General features: G+C 40.2%; 1 protein-coding gene across 2 annotated transcripts in view; it reads left to right on the top strand.

Annotated features, from left to right (window-relative positions):
* The window catches only part of PRKG1 (protein kinase cGMP-dependent 1), a 1,992,201-nt gene that overhangs the window by 478,224 nt on the left and 1,498,214 nt on the right, over positions 1–15,763 (top strand). The window lies entirely within an intron of this gene.

Below are 15,763 nucleotides of genomic sequence, written 5' to 3'. Positions count from 1 at the left end.
CCAATCCGTCTGAATCCAGACAGCGAGCGGATTATGTGAAACAGATAGAGAGTGTTGACTGTAGCAAAACATTTTTTTTGTTAAGTGAATCATTGCTTAAAAAGCGGATGCCAACAAACTGCGAGAAGCAGATATTGAGCGGTGTTGAAGTGAACATCAAGAGGTTTATAGCTGAGAGACAAAATTGACTCAGGCAACGCAGAGCTCAATATTGAGCTGGAAGGATAATAAATCATTTTGTACACAATGCTAGAATGCTAGGTGGTGTGGAATGGAGTGCTTTTAGTCCAGTTTATGAGAAAGCACATTTTAGGAGCTTTCAGAAAGTGTTGTCCAATGACAGCCTATTTTGTATGGGGCTATGGATTTTATCATATTAGTGAGTTACAGAGGAGGCCATATTGATAGGGTTTCAAAAAAGCTTTGTTTTGCTCTGTGTTGTGAAAATTGGAGACTTTGAAGGTTTATTTATGGGAAAAGAGATTTTAGTAGAGACCGGAAGTGATATGTCATTAGCTATAGATGTAATTAAATTTTTGATTTATGGAAGAGATTGCAGTTTTGCAACTTTAGAATGTATTTGTCACTTAGATAGGTGGAAATGGATTCAGTGGGTAGTGTAAAAGCTGAACTGGCCGTTTGAGAGGAAATTGTGAATATAAGCTGCTCAGACATTCGAAGAACTCGCTATACATCGTTGTTGTTTTCGTTGTTTTGCATTTTTAACCATTGAATTCATACAGCTGCTATATCATTTGTTGAATTTAAAATGTATGACAGTATTATCAAGACCTGTATACTGTACAGGAAGTGGGAATGTTGGAAAACTGACTTGGATCACCACTGCCTTGGATTGTTTGACATGAACTATCAAAGTATGGTGATGAAAGATGAGGTTGAATGAGACAACTCAAGGGAGGGGAAGTTCGCCGCAATGCTCAAAATGTCTGAACCTCTCTTCCATGTGGTCTTACACCACAATATTGCAGTTTTAAAATCAACCTGCAAAAATACCGTCATCCATGATCCCAATGACATCGTATTGTCAAGTTAAATAAATGTGGAGTTAATAATAGTAAATCCATATTTCCCGATATAAACCTACCTTGACAATATATTGGTGGTCGATACCATGAATCCAAAATCTTGGTAGGTAAATATTAAAACATTGATATTGCGACTTACAAGGTGATTTGCGCCAGAGATGGCAAAAGTCATGTGTTGTATTCAGAAGAATAGAAATACCGAATGAGTACTGAGAACTCAAGGAAGCTGCCTGATCCTACTGTCCACATGCATGGATGAAACTAGGCCCAGATCTCTACTGGGGTGAATGTACGACATTGTTCTGCATTCTGTCCATCAATTGTTGTTTTTGCCTACTAAATTCCTCACCTAATGAGAGGGATGCGGAGAAGTGTTTGTAAATAAAGAACATATGTTTTATTTAAAACAGTGGAATAGAAGGTGACTACTGAGGACGAATGGAAGCAATTAATTCACAATCATTTGAGTGTTGTATCCAAGGCATGGTTGGAGGTGAGATCAGTCAGGCTACCCCTAGAGATTTATCATTTTGCAGGAGTTTACAATCTCTAAACAATAAAAGAAGGCATGGGGTGGCAAGAAAAATGTTTCCAGACATGAGGGGAAGTGCTAACAGCAGAACAAGAAGTCTTTGTTTACTGATGTACATTTCACTAATGATAAAGGCACATGTCCCAAGGAATAAATAAAGTCAGACAGACATGCGATCAATTGGTCTTTTGTTAAAACCATTGGCTCTATGCAGAAAGCATCATATTCTAATTGATATAAACACCCTGATTCAATAAGGTTACAGCCATTTTTCAATTGAAAAATAACAGTAAAAATGCACACCATAAAGAGAATGGAGATTGTGTGCCTTGGAAGTAAATTGTAAGCGAATGCAGCGATCCGTCAGTAGGGTTGTAAGGCAGAATGTTGTATACAGAAATATTGACAAACATGCATATCGTGTCCGTAGTATAGGTGCCAAGCATTTCGTCCAATTGCTAACTTATAGGCACCATAATACAATATTTCTGTTTGACGCTGTTCTGGAAATGCCATTCTGGTACCACCCCATCAGCAGGTGTGAAAGAGACAAAAATAGATGAATTCCTGAGGCTGTGGGGCGAGCGCAGTTGTGTGATAGCATGAGGAAATCGATGGCGAAGCTGGAGTCTGTAGAAGATGAAACATTGTTGGGCAGACAAAGGGGAGCAATAACAGTAAGATCCCCCCCCCCCCCCCGAGAGAGCTACTCCCTAAATGTGGTGTTGTTGGCAGGGAAACAATGACTGGGTGCAGATTGAAGAGGCCTGCTGCTCTTCAACCATGAGCGAAATCTAGGTTTCGAAAGGAAATAGAGCATTATTTATCTAGTCAATCACCTCGTCTCTTTAGAGGTCATTCAAATGACATCCGGGGCAAGTCACCAAAGGTTGTGGTTGAAAGAGAGAGTCCAGTAGAATGTATCTTTCCAATGAAGCATGTTGCGGAAAACTCTGAGCAGGATTTCACAGATTTTTTTGATCAGGGTTTGTACTTTGATGTATCGGTAACTTTTCCTTTGGAAATATTATATAAAGTACTTGGTGCAGTGTTTTAAGTTTTACTGTATGAATGTGGGACTTCTTTATTGATAGATCTTTTTTTTCAGGACTATCATGACATCAAAGGAAGTGTGCGAATTTGTTGCCTAGTTACCAAATTTCTTTTCAAGTGACAAGAATTACTTAGATCATCTGTTCCATGTAAATGCTGCCCTTATATCTCTTCAATGTTTAACACTAGATTACCTTTTGCTTAAAGGTACTTTGGTAAATATGAGGCCATACTTAATAACCTGGTCTAGTCAGTGAACAGAAGTGCCTAATTTTACACTGTTCTTTTCAATACTCTCAGCCAATCTCATGAACCGTTGCCAAGCTGACACTGCACAGTCAACCTCCTTCCTAAAGCAGCATGAAGAGGTTTTGGGTTACCTGTGACTCCCGTTGCTGACATGTAGCCCAATAAGTTTCTTGTTTGCACTTGACTTCGCAAAAAGATAGAACAGGGTATAAACCACATGAGCTATTGTAAATGTTTTGTGCATTGTGTACAGGACAATGCCGAGCCATGCAAGGGAATATGGCAGGTCACATGAAATGATTTCCTGGAAACACTTAGAGTGGCGGTAGCCGGACCCTTGAAAATGGACCACTCACAGAAGAGATTAGATATAAACTTCTGAGGTCACAAGTTGTCTCACTAGACATTAGAACAGCTACCAGAGAAGGATGAAAGCTCTTGTGCAGATATTTGAAAATGAGCTTCCTTTAGGAAATTGCATATGCAAGAAGCTTTAGACAACACTAGGGCCATTATTTTAGGGCTAAATAGGAATATTGCTCCATGCTAGCTGGAACACCAGATACATTTTCTAATTGTTCCAAAAATTTGCTAATCCCTGTTGCCTGGAATCCTTCACATCTCCCTTGCAGGACTTCGCAGATGAGCACTCAGGTCGTGGCAAAATCAAATAATTCCTCTTTACCCAGACAATGTGAGGAAGACCCTGTCTCCATTAAAGGTCCCTATATTTTCAATAATATAAAAAAACTCACAGACAACAGTGGACGTCACCCCACATTAAATAAATCGTGTGTGTCTCCAATGAAGTCATCTAGATTTTGCCCCTTTTTTAATTTGCTCTATTAAGGTAAGATTATGCAGACCACATTACTAGAAGAGTTTTACAGCAGCATTGTCTCCTCGATACGCATAGATATACATGAAGCTGGCTTCTGCATGGTTAACAGGGCAGACAGAGTCATTTTTATGTCTCGCCTAGCGACGCAGCCATGCGCGGCACGCCTTCGTGAGAACTATAGTTGCTGGTTTCTCTGCCGAAGGGAGACAGGAGGTGGCACGCGCAGACAGGAGATGTGCACTCGTGGACAAGAGATGTGCACTCCGTACGCATGCACATCTCCTGTCCCCGTGTGAACACAGTTCGCGCATCGTGCACTTTCACTTTCCCTCCCTCCTAGTTAGTTTCAGTGTTGCGCTGCTGGCCGCGCTCTCCGACACACATCACATCATCACATAGGAAAAAGCAGGAAGATGGCTGCCCGCGGTGTGATGTTATCCTCCGAGGAGGGTGGACTCCACAGGTTACCAGAGACATGCACCTCGTTAAACTGATAGCACCCTTTCTTTTCATGAGCGCAGCCGCAGCTTCCTCCTCCGTCCACGTAAATTGCCTTGTTTATCTCCGTTATTAGGTTAATGGACGTAATGTGTATTAGATCTCCGTATCTGCATCACTAGCATTCCTGCAGGCAGAAATCTCAACAAGATATCTGACTCGCGTCCAACCCCCGCCGCACGCTCCCTTTCATGTGGTCCTTGTTAAAGAGAATAATAATAGCTTTGCACGGCGATCCAACTCTTGCACTTATCACAATTGGGGCTGTTTAATCACATTCTAGTGTACGGTGGTGCTGATAATGTTCAAAGGCCCGGGGGTTGTGGTCTGGACCTTTACATCAGGCCGCTCAGAGGGTAGTAGGTGTGAGCCGCATAGCTGATACCAAGCCCTGCCCCCTGCCCATCCAAATTGTCTACCCAAGGAAATGGCTTCGAAACCGAGGCCGGCTGAGGGGGCTTCTCACCTAGAAATAGTACCTGAAATTAACTTTCTTTTATATGTTTCGTCCAGAGTGCGCTGCTTAATGACAACAGCAACTAGGGAGGGTAACGGAGGCTTGGGTAAAGAATTGTTATCATTGATGTGAACATTTACTGTTATAAAGCGCTCTGATATCTTCGGGTCGAGCTAGCGCCATATATAACTCTCAAATAAATAAATAAGTTACAGTAAGAGATGATAGTTGCAGCTCCTAGATATAGCTGAATTGCGATATAAAGCTCTACATAACAAGTATTATTACTATTGTTTACACTGCCAGGGCATATGTAAGAGAAACACAATAACAAGCATTTGCAATACAATAGGTCTCGCATTTACGAGAGTTTGAGCTATTGGCATTGTAAATGACAATGCCTTTTATTTATGCGTTGATTTTTAAAACATAAATAAAAGGCATTTAACAATGCCAATAGCTTAAACTCTCGCAAATGCGAGACCTATTGCATTGCAAATGCTTGTTAACTAAGACATCAGCTTTGTTGGCTCCTACAAATATGGAGAATCGCTGCCTATCACCACATCTGGAAGTAGATGGCGAGATTTAGAAAGAGAATCTCTAAAGAAGACACCTCCCATTTGGAGCCTATGAAGAGTCCCCTCTGCCCTACTCGCCCCTTGTTAAAATTTTCATGCGATCACTTGCCAGACACATCCAAAAGCATTATCTTGGCTTTGTTTGCAGTGTAACTGTGGGTGGATGACCAGAGAAGCAGCGACCATTCCCTTAACATCTAGTGCTAGGCTGGAGAAAACATTCTCGCCCTGATCAATTCCAAAGTGGGGTTCCCGATGGTAGGTAATGAGGTGCTAGTCAAACCATATTTTCAATGACCACTTGCTCATGATGCGTCCTCCTAGACCTTGTTCGTGACCTCTTAATGAAGAATCAAACTTCCACAGGGGTTATGTCCTGCAACCACCATAGTCAGTGGACTAGAAATTATGTACTCTACCTGGAACAGAGCAATTAGGTTCACTTATGAGACCTGCAATGCAATTACAACCTGGCTATACCAACTCATTAAATTTAGTAATATCCGTTTCCTCCATTTGTGAGTCTTAATTCATGTCCATGCCTAAGTAGCCTTTGTAATCAGGAGCAGGACTTCAGCTTCATAAGGTCCTCTTGAAGATGTCAAATCCCTAAAAAAGTTCCCCATGATCACTCACACAGGAGTGTGGAGAAAAGGGCCAGTCTAGCTGCCCAATGTATGCCCAGTTTGTGCTGTAAAAATGAAGAAAACCTCATGAAGCTTTGGAAGTTCCTGAACTCTGATCTGTTCTCCTCTGGCTTTGATTCAGGAATCACTCAAGTTTTTATCTTGTTTGTGGTCAGGGTCGGTTGCTATCAATGGGGCAGCAAGGGCAATGGTATCGGGTCCAGAGGAAGCAGGGGTCCACTGAATCCGTGACTACTGGTGCACTTTCATAGCCAATCTGCGGACGGGAGGTCGGTTTCACTCACCTGCACTATGGGCCATGGCTCCCTTGCTTCGCCACTTCCTGTGGATACAAGCAGCATAAATATTGCAAACAACTCGCAACAAAACACCATTCTGAGATTTTCATGGGTGAAATATCAAAATGTGCCCTTTGCAACAGCTAATTGCTCTGTAAAGCAAATCAGGCTCAACATCCTGTGGTTTTGGGCAAATTACTTAACTTCCTTGTACCTGAACAAACAGTGTAATGTCCGGCTCTTATGTCAAATACAATGCTCTTAGGCCAAGTACACACTGTGTAAATCTGTGTATAACTGCAAAACATATACAGGCTCGATTAGGGTCACTGTGCCGAAGGTATGTGTTCTGGTCTACACATAGTACACCAGTAATAGTAATTAATAAAAGAAAATAGTGTAAGTATATTTTGGAAAAGCACATCGCCCACTGCCTATTCGCACCACTGAGGAGCATCTTAAACACTCATGCACTCATTCACAATGCAATTTATTGAACTCATGCACCAGAATGCAACACAACATTATAACTTCAAAGAGGAGTAATTTGCTCCTCCATCTCCATCATAATACTTTGGGCAGAAAGGTGATAAGCAGAAGAATGTATAGACAGAAAAGTAGCAATAATCTATCTGAAACCAGCACTGTTTCTCAATTGAGGCAAGTGTGTACAGGATACGACTTGCCTGTAGGACAATCTGGAAGTGGCAGATGAACCGGTTTGACAGGTTAGTGTGGTGGGCCCGTTTGGTGATAGTTTTATTTATTTATTTAAAGAGTTTTATATAGAGCTGGCAAGACCCAGGGGTATGAGAGCGCTTTACAGACAAAGAAAAAAACAATAGACAAGGTAGTGTTTGAGAGCATAAATTACCCAATACAGACTTGTTGAGGGTTGGGTTACAGTAGTTTGTGAGGAAAAACAGGTGATGTGAGGAAAAGAGTTCAGAGGAGAGCTAGGTATTAGAGTCTGAAGGGTTGACGTGTCAGTTAAGGAGGTGATCTTTTATCTGTCTTTGAAGCTCATAAAGGAGGGGATTGTCCTGATATGCACTGGAATGGAGTTCCAGATTTTGGATGCATTGCCTGAAAAGGAGTGCGTGATGGCTTTTTGTTTGTGTCTTTTTGGTGGGATGAGAAGCAGAGTACTGATGGAGGATCGAGTCATTCCAAAGATTTTTTGAGAAATGAAGATCGGGAAGTGGACGCCACATTTGCATCATGCTTTAGATTTACTATAATTTCAGAATATGTGTGCAATAGAATATTCAGATCATAAACAACTACAAAAAGTGGACATATGCCTCGCAGGATATGGTGGTCAACCAATAAAAAGGAAAAGCTACTTCTTGGTGAATATTGAGAATAGGAATAGATAATCTGTTAGAAAAATATGTTTCATATGAAGGAGACAACATTTTGAGTTGGCCAGCACAAAGGGATTTAGGAGTTTATCCTAATCCCAAATCCACAAATCCTAATTGAAGGTGTCTCCAAGAATGAGGAAAAGATGTCCAGCTTTGAAAAAGAATATCCAGAGGTTTTCACAGATTTAGGGTGTCTGAAAAGATATGTTTACAAGATAAAACTGAAAGAGAAGGTTGTACCTGTATCAGCCAGTATAAGAGGTCTTCCTCAGAGTGTTCATAATGCTATGAGAGAAGAATCGGTAACATTATGCAATTTTGGAGTAATAGAGCCAGTTGAAGCCACAGAAGGGTTATCACCAATTGTGGTTGCCAGAAAAATGGATCGTACAATTTGTTTGTGTGTTGATCTTAAGGATCTCAACAAGGAGGTAGCCATAGACAAGTCCCCTTAACCAAATATAACAGAAATGGTGGCAACTATGGCAGAAACCAGAATTTTCTCTAAATAAGACCTGATATTCGCTTACTACCAAATCCACCTGCATCTTGATTCACAAGAACTCACTGCATTTCTCACACTGATATGGGGTATATAAATGTAATCGTATGCCTTTTTAGTCTGGTTTCCTTGGCGTTGGTCTTTCAGAGTCATGTCACACATGCTTCCGGAGATCCCTGGGGTATTCTGTTACCAAGATGATGAACTAATATTTGGTCACTCACAAATATAACATGAGGAACAGGATTAGACAGGTCTTGCAAAAATTCTGATATTATGGCATTACTATAAAAATAAATAAATGTAATTTAGAGAGCACAGAAATAAACTACCTTGAGCACAAGATCACTTCTCAAGGGATTCAACCCAAAGCAGAACTGGAAAATACCATAATAAAGTTGGGCGCACCAGAGAAAAAAGATAAACTGAGCTCATTGTTAGGGATGATAAAGTTTTATAGCAAATTTATTAGTAATTTTGCCAGCCGGACCTGGTTACGCGAAAATTATTACATAAGATGTGAAAAACTATTGGTCCACTGCCCTGAATCTAAAGGCGTTCATGCCAGGAAAGAAAACTATTGTTGCAAATGATTCCAGTTCAAAGGGCTTAGGGGCATTACTTTTACAAGAAAATGAGAAAAGCAAGGCAACTATTACATTTGCTCCAAGGGCTTTGAGACAAGCTGAGAAAAATTACTCAGTCATTGAAAAAGAGGTTCTGGGAGTGTACCTGGCACATAACACATTTAGAAATGTTATTTGGGGTTACGATGTTAAAATTAAGGACCGATCATAAACCCCTAAAGGAAGTGTTTTCTACAAAAGGATTAGATGCGATTTCTAGCAGGATCAAGAGATTAATCTTCCAGAATTTACATTTGAGGTAGAATGTATTCCTGGGTTGAGAAATTTAGCAGCGAATTGTCTGTCCCAGTTGGTTAGTGAGATAAAGGAAGAGGAAGGTACTGGTGGCAGCAATAATGAAAATAAAGAGTTGCACAGGGAAGATGTATGTGTGATTACTAAAGGAATTGTTGAAGAAGAAAATTGGAAAAAAAGTTAGAAACTGACCCGGTCTTATGTAAACTACGTAAAATGTTAATACATGGTTGGGATGGAAGAGGAAAACTTGAGGAGTGGTTGAGACCATTTTAGATGGTCAGAGGAGAATTTCCAGTTATTAACCGATGCCTCTTTAGAGGTACCAGGTTGATACCTGCAGAGTCTATTAAAAATAAATTCTTTGACTTAGCACACAAAGGTCATCTTGAAATTACCAAAAACCAAACAAATATTAAGATTAGCTTTCTGGTGGCTGGGGGATGATGTACTGGTAGAGAAAATGGTAAGGGGCTGTATAGCCTGCTCAGTCAGTGATGAGGTAGTAAAGTTACATACTTTACCCATGCATTGTCGGTCTCTTCCAATACAACCTTGGATGGATGTGGCAATGGAGTTTATTGGGCTGTTAGCTGCATTGTAGTGTTAGTTGACCTATATTCAAGATGGCCAGAAACAAAAATGTGTTTCAGGTGTCAATTCTAAGGCAGTCCTAAGTTTTGTGGTGGGCATTTTTATAAGAGAAGGACTACCCAGTACCCTCTGACCGATAATGGTGTCAAGTTTTGCTCCCAAGAGATAAAATAATTCTTGCAGTGTAATGATATTGTTTACAAGCTGTGTGCCCTATATCACACAGAAACCAATGGTGCGGTAGAAAAGTTCAGAAAGACTCTTAAAGAGGGTATTCAGCTGCCGAGGTCTATTGGGTTGTGTTGGAAGTAAGAGGTACTGAAATGGTTAGAAGCATATTGCCTAACTGCTCATCAATCCACGAGCATGACTCAGTTTGTGCTGTTGAAAGGAAAGAAGCCCAATTCTAGACTGGTATTTGGGTGGATGAAGTGGCACAAAGGCTAGGTGAAGGTTGAGGATAATCAGCAATTGAGATAAAAGGAGCAAGAATTAGAGGGAGCTTACAGGGAGAGGTGTGATAAATTACATTAGATCAAGTTGATAGATTTTAAAGTAGGCAACTTTCTGTTAAAGGTAAAGCTCCCATTGGTAACACGAAATGGTCTAAATTCACTAAACCCATGAACATCACAAAACTCTTTCAGAATGCAGTGAATAGGCAAGATGGTAGGATTTGGAACCTGGGAAGAGTTGTGAGATATTTTTGCGTGAAAGTGAACATACAATAGGGAATCCTACAATGCTCAATGGAGGAAATACCACTGTCTGTGTCAGATCAAGCGGACGAGTGACACACCCCCTTAGTTTCTTGAAAGAGTATTAAGACCGCTAATCTGAAGTTTGCTCTTACCGTGCTCTGGGCATGGGCCACAAGAGGCCTCTTCATTGTAGATTGTGTAAAATACACTAATACTTTTTTAATGATCTGCATAAAATTGTACATACATCTTATGACAAACTGTGTATATAGATATTCTGTGCATTTCTCCTCTACCACGTTTTAGTACTGTATTTCCTAACCTTTATGCTCAAGATTATTTCATATTACATGCACTGTATATTTGTTTAGGGGAATTACCCTCTTTGTGGAAAAAGGGAGATGTGTGGAATCTTCATCCCCTGACTGTCCTTGGGGAAGACATTAGATCATTAGAATCTTGGTGTCACCAGGTTCTAGAATTTGCTGCTCTCTGTCAGTTGAGCTCTGTGATGACAGCTGGAGATATCTGTTGCTGAGGTGTACATTATGAAGCTTCTTCCACACTATATTCCAACCTCTATCTTCTGTTTTATGTGCCGTCTCAATTTAACAAGTGTGTTTTATACATCACCTATGCACTTCTAGTCGAAGCTCCATGCTCGGTTCAGCAGAGAACAAATAGAGCTAGTAGCGGATAAGATGGACTCTATTGTTGCAGGAAGAGCAACCAAGTTTGATCGCAGCATCCCCAGATCAATGTATTACTGTCCTTATATTTTGGTAAAGATGCATACTATATTGCACACATGAGATGATTCTGATGAACCACATACCCATGTGCCTTGTTCATGCACAATGGTGGGGCGTTGGATTGGATGAGGAAACAGACTTATCCTTATAAAAAAGTGATTCTCTTTAGCATGCCATTCCAATTGTGCTGCATATGTCAATCATCTATTTCCTTATGAATTACATTTATTGTATTTCTCCTTTTCTCAGATTGACTCACTATATGTGGCAAAATCGCTCTTTTCTACATTCTGTGGGTGTTGTACGACATATCCCTTGTCATGCATTCCCAAGATGAACTATTACAAATACTTTACAAATTGGCATTTTAGCTGAATGTCTTCACAAATATCTAAAACTTGATATCATAGGTTCAGTAGTATTAGTTCACTGATAAATCAAGATGCGTTTCATGCACATATGAAATTAGGGTTATTTTCTGCTTTAATCTGCTGAGTGGTCTTTCATGCACTGATGCAGTGAGGAAAACTTTGTGTTTGATGAAGTAATTAGCATTTGATGCCCTTCTGGAATTATGGAGATTTGGTACACATTTGCAGTTACACAACCTTTATTTCATGCACTTCTGTCTATTTGGGAAATTATGTGCTAAATGGTGTTTGATGGTACGATATCCTAGTATGTATTTCATTGATTTAGGTGGGAAATTTAAAGGTCTAAATTTATGATGAAAATATATATTTTTTAAATGCTTCTTCCTTTTTACGAACATCTTTGAAGAAGGCTGCCCACAAAAATTTAACCAAGTAAAATTAATACCTATTTGGCCAATAAAGAGTGCAAGCATTAAATTAAAATTGCATTATTTTTTCTACACTTAAATACCATTTATGGCTACTGACTTAAAACAATATAGTTCAATTCAAGTCCTCTTCTTTGTTACAAGCAAGTCATGCTTTTCTTTGAAATTTGGGGCGCATTTCTTTTGATGACACATTTTTGGGTTATAGTGAGGATTTTGATGATATTGACTGAGGGGCATATTGGAAAGTATAGGGGTGTGAATAGCTTAGAGGCACAGAGGGCACCCAAGAACTGTGTGATCCAAGAGAATTGGTGTTTTGCAAGCAATATTGAGGTATAGGCATTCATTGCCCGCCCTCTGTTGACCATATAAAGATTAGTCTCTACTGTATATTGATTCACATCAACAAGGTCAAACACGGTGAACTCTTGGTTCAGGGAGATGTTACAAGTGTGGAATGGTGTAAGAACAAACATTCAAAGCAGTCATCCCATCCCCTGGTGAGCACTCCCAATAGAAACTGAAAAGGGAAAAGCCGGGATCAATACACCTTGCTGCCAACTGGATGTAGATTTCTCTCCTTTGCATCAGAGGTGTAGGGTTGCAGGAGAGCTGAGTGTTCAGTGATCAAAGGGAGGATTATTTTCAGCCTCATATATGCAAAGCCACCCCACTTGCTGAGAGCAAGTTCGAAAAGGTTTTTAACTTCAAACAGAGGATCGAAATCCAAAGTCGCTACTACCGGTTTATGCGTGATCGATGAGACAAATACACTTTTAATGGAGTAAGCCCTATTTATAAATTTGGTAAAGGAACGGGCCCCTGCTAAACTGATACTAAGCCCAGGCAGGGAAATTACTCATTTTGAAAATGTGGAAAAACACCGGGCACAGTGTATATGATCTATAAAACGCATATCAACTCTAGACAAAAATATCAATTTTGAACTAGAAATACAATCATTAATACAAAACACGTGAGTTAATTGTAAATTTCTTTTTTAATATTCTTATTTCTTTTTTTTATACAAAAATAATTTTTTAATAAATAGAAAATATACACAAATACATGAACTATCTAAAAGATATTTATAACCACATATGTTCTCTTCCATAGACCAAAAAAGATATATATATCTGATGATTTCATAACTTTCAAAATTATTTTTGTATAAAAAAAAGAAATAAGAATATTAAAAAAGAAATTTACAATTAACTCACATGTTTTTTGTATAAATGATTGTATTTCTAGTTCAAAATTGATATTTTTGTCTAGAATTGATATGCGTTTTACAGATCATTTACACTGTGCCCGGTGTTTTTCCACATTTTCAAAATGAGTAAGCCCTATTTATAGAAAGTAATGGACCTTGTTTGGCCTCCACCACACAAAGCAAAGAAAGAACAATAACATTATAATAACCAAAGCCTCAAATACCGTTTGGTTAATATTTAATTCCAATATATGTTCCCGTCTGCCCCCTTTAAATGAGTATGTATGTAAATGGAGAGTTTAATATGATAGAAACGGACTCTTTTTTGTCACACATACAGTACTTTCTTATTGAATGTTTTCTTTCACAGTGTATTTAGAATAAATCCAAGTTAACTCTTTACCCTCTACAATTGAGGAGGAGCTAGAAAGCCAGGAGGTGGGGGGAGGGGCATTAAGTTGTTAATATAGGATATCATAAAACCGGTGAAGGAACCCTTCAGCAGGGGTGGGGATGAAGGGAGCATGGAGGAATGGGCCAATAAAGGTCACTCTGATATAATCACGCCGATATCCCCTGGGCCTGTTTCTTCATCCTTTTCTCAACAGAAGGGCAGATTACAAGTTGGGCGGTTAATTCCGTACCCCTGTTTACACACTGTACAGAATTACAGATTTCGTTTTATTTAACTCATCCAATAATCATTGGTAAATAATCCAACATTCATTACATTTCGGCAGGTCAAACCTGCCAAAATTTAACAGGGGAAATCATACAGTATTTACCATATCATGCAGATTTCGGTGCATTAAACATCAAAATCTCCATGTTATTCCCCGGAAAATCATAATAGGTGTTATTTTTCCCACCCGATCATGTGCTATTGTTATTTATCAGCGGAGTTCAACTTAGGTGAATAAAATCCTTTATGTGTGAATACATTCACAGGCTTAATTCGCACTAGCAACTGTGGAGGAACTTTTATTCAGCCAAAGTGCATTCATGGCCAGATTGTTACGCAGAAAACAGTGCATTTCAGAAATGCTCTCCCTACCCCGTAAACAGCTATTGCAATGTTAGACAACAGAATTCCATTCACACCTATAAACAAGTACTATCCCAGCGTTGCATTGCGCCAGCCTAATTTCACACATACTGAGAAGATGCCCACATCCTGTCTCTTTCACTGCAGTCTGTCTGCAGACAGTCGCTCTCCCCTGCTTGTGTGCTTTCTGTTAATGTCAACCGAATGGATCACTCCCTCTGTCTTTCTCTGCCTGTCATGCTATCAGCCCCAACAAGGCGAATTAAATTACTTTTGCAATCAACCAAGCTGATTAGCTGGAGAAATGTTGATTTGCCCTTTTGTTCCATTATCAGCACCAGCCACACAGCCACAAATACCTCCCATTGAGTTAACAGGGCATTGCGTCTGCTTTCTGTTTTGGAATGAGCCATAGTTGAGATAATCTATTTCACTGCTAATGCAAATCGTATTATAAGATGTTCGCACGCCTTTATAAAGTCAATAGCTAAAGCTTTGTTCTGCTGTACAATGCTCCAGTCAGCACATGATCTTTTACCATTTGGATAATGCTAGTGATTGGCCATTAACTGGACTCACTACATGCGCCTTGAAACAACTCCACGCCTCCTGTGTTATTGATATCGGACAGGAAGAGGGTGTGGCTTTCCAGCCAGCGCTGCCGACTTTGGAACTGGAGCGCCATGTCTGAGTCTCGGCATCTGCTCAACCTTCTTTTGAGTCTGGGCAAATCAATCAATCTCCCCTTGCCAAAAGATAAATGAATGAATGAATGAATAAGGAAATAAATAAATTCATTAAATGGACCCTGTGTAATGTAACTAGTGCTGGTGTAAAGTTCTCCAATACCTTCGAGTCGAGTTCGTGCTATATAAAACTGGAGAATAAAAAGAAATCAGTAACTCGGGGTGTGAAGGACTGCTATGTCTCCATGCAGACAGCGGCGGCTTGTATCAACGAAAGGGGTTGGCGGGCACGCACATCGTCAAATAAAATTTAAAAAGAATTAAAATAAACGGGCGCGAGTGTGCAAACATAAACTTAAAATATATTTTAAAAATTGCTTACCTGACAACAGGACTTCCCACTTTGGACATCGTCACGCTGCAGCCCGGCCACCAGGAAACTCCCTTGACCAATCAGGGTGGTGCTTCACCAGCATGAGAGCAGAGCCCTGATTGGAGGGAGCGGCCTCACTCAGCGCTTCACAGCGCTCTGAAGGCCTGCACTAATTCTAACCCAGCTGTTTTAAGACTGCTGAGTTAGAGATTTCAAAGTGTGCTTGTTTGGCTGGCAATCGCATGAAGGCCAGCCAAAAAGGCATGCACAATTTGAAAAGGGCACGTACAACCCACCCACCTCCCAGTCCCTGCTGCAGTCATTTAGTGCGAGAAAGCAAAAGGCATACAAATGATGGATGGAATCTGGTACAAATAAAACATTCACCTTCAGTCAAGAGATCTGGGTTAAATCCATCACTCTTTTGCTCACCATGCCACCCCAGTTTAGACCTAGCAATATGAAAATCAGCTGTGACCCTGCTCCTCATGGGAACAGTGTAGCCTCATCTGCCAAGCCAGGTCCTCCCTCGACCAGAAACAAGCATCCAGGGACCGGTTTCAGGTTATAACCCCTCATCAACTAGGCTAGCTTGAATCCAATAGCACAGTGAGCCCGGTTTCCACGTCTGGCCATACCCGGCGCACTTAGGTCTATAAAAC

This window comes from Triturus cristatus, chromosome 1_2, assembly GCF_964204655.1.
Source record: "Triturus cristatus chromosome 1_2, aTriCri1.1, whole genome shotgun sequence".
Classification (NCBI taxonomy): Eukaryota; Metazoa; Chordata; class Amphibia; order Caudata; family Salamandridae; genus Triturus; species Triturus cristatus.
The sequence above is the reverse complement of the archived record's forward strand: the minus strand, read 5'-3'. Positions and strand labels throughout refer to the sequence as shown.